Source organism: Crocuta crocuta, unplaced genomic scaffold (genome assembly GCF_008692635.1).
Source record: "Crocuta crocuta isolate KB4526 unplaced genomic scaffold, BGI_CrCroc_1.0 scaffold113, whole genome shotgun sequence".
In the NCBI taxonomy this organism is placed as follows: Eukaryota; Metazoa; Chordata; class Mammalia; order Carnivora; family Hyaenidae; genus Crocuta; species Crocuta crocuta.
The window spans coordinates 3,963,199-3,965,512 of record NW_027530368.1 but is presented as its reverse complement, the minus strand read 5'-3'; positions in this window follow the sequence as shown (position 1 = coordinate 3,965,512).

Genomic DNA, 2,314 nt, shown 5'->3' with positions numbered 1-2,314 from the left:
ATCCATCTTGTACATGTATCAGTCCTTCATTTCTTTTTATTGCCAAACAATGTTCCATTATATAGATATATCACAATTCTTTATCCATTCATCAGTTGATGGGCATAGGAGTTGTTTCCACTTTTTGTCTATTATGAATAATTTTGCTACAAACATTCATATAAAAGTTTTTGTGTGGACATGTTTTGGACATACATATATATGTAGGAGTGCAATTGCTGGGTCATATGGTAATTCTATGTTTAATTGAGGAACTACCAGACTGTTTTCCAAAGTGGCTGCATCATTTTACATTCCCACCAGTAGTGTATGAGGGTTCCAATTTCTTCACATTCTTACTACATTGGTTTTCAAGGGCTGCCAAAACAAACTACCACAGGCTGGGTGGTTTAAACAACAGAAATTTATTTTCTCATAGTTCTGGAGGCTGGAAGTTCCAGATCAAGATGTCAACAGGTTTAGATTCTCCTGACATTTCTCTCCTTGGCTTACAGATAGTCACATTATTGTTGTGGGCTCACACAGTCTTTTCTATGTGTATCTATCTATGTATATCTCTGGTGTCTCTTCCTTTTTTTTTAAGGATTAGTCATATTAGATTAGGGCCCCAATCTTATGACCTCATTTCACCTCAGTTACCTCTCTAAAGATTTTATCACCAAATAGTCACAGTGGGGGATTAGAGCTTCATCATGTGAATTTTGGGGGGCACAATTCTATTCATAACACTTGGCAACTGCTACAGACTAAATGTTTACATCTCCCAAAAATTCGTATGTTGAAACCTAATCCCCAAAGTGATGGTATTTGAGACGGAACCTTTAGGAGATGCTTAGGTCAGAAAGGTGGAGCCTTCACACATGGTATTTGTGCCACTTAAAAGAGACCCCACTGAGTTGCCGCACCCCTTCTGCCACATGGTGAGAAGACAGATGTTTCTGAACCAGGAAGCAGGTCCTCACCAGATACAGAATCTGAACAGTGCCTGGAGTCTGGACTTTTCCCAGACTTCAGAACTGTGAGAAATAAATGTTTAAGCCATCCAGGCTATGATATTTTTGTTACAGCGACTCAAATGGACTAAGATACCAACACTTGTTATTATCTGTCTTTTTGATTACAGCCATTCTGGGGGGTGTGAAGTAGTATCTCATTGCAGTATTGATTTTCATTTCAATGATGGCTACTGATACTGTAAACATCTTTCATGTGCTTATTCACCATTTGGATATCTTCTTTGGAGATTATCTGATCATATCCTTCATTCTGTTTTATTTCCTTATTGTAATATATTATTTTTATTGTAGCTTATCTGCATTATGGATTAATCATATAGATATCAAACATAGTAGAAGGAAACATGAGGGAATTTTTCTTAATTTGGGGAGTAGTGACAGCCTAAGATTAAAAAAACTGGAAACATAAATAAAAACTCAACGTGACTATATGAAAATAAAAAATAATTCATTGCAAAAAATACGATAAGCAAAGCCAAAAGACAAGATGAGGAAAAGATAAGCAATGTATTCACAATGGACTAACTAACTAACTAACTATCTAACTAACTAACTATATGTACATACACACACACACACACAAAGGGATGTCTGGCTGGCTCAGTTGGTAAAGTATGAGACTCTTGATCTTAGAGTTGTGAGTTCAAGCCCCACCTTGGGGATGGAGACTACTTAAAAAAAAATAATAATAATAAAGAAAAAATAAAGAAAAATGAGCAAAGGATATGAACAGACAGTTCACAGAATGGCAATTTTAAAAACTTACGTTTGATAACATACTGTATAGAGATATGTGATGACACAGGCACCCTGATAAATTGCTGAGGGAGCATAAACTATATGGGAGCAATTTGGCAACACTTATCAGAATTTTTAAAGTCCCTACCTTAGGATCCAGCAATCAACACCTAGGTATTTAGCCAAGATAGACATTTATTTGTTAGCATGCCAAGTGGCTATAAATAAGAATATAACTACTGACTGCAGCATTATTTGTAATAGGAAAATAGAAAAAACTTGAAACAATAATTTGATGAAATACTATGCAATCATCAAAAATAACGTCCAAAGTATAGCGTTGAGTGAAGAAAAGAAGGTGGCAAAACTGTGTAGAGTACCGTGTGTGTGTGTGTGTGTGTGTGTGTGTTTGTATGAGAGAGAGAGAGACAGACAGACATACAGACAGATAGAGACAGAGAGAGAGAGGAGAGGGAGAAGATTGCAGGAAGAGGGGCACCTGGGTGGCTCAGTTGATTGAGGGTCTGACTTCAGCTCAGGTCATTTCACGGTTCATGGGT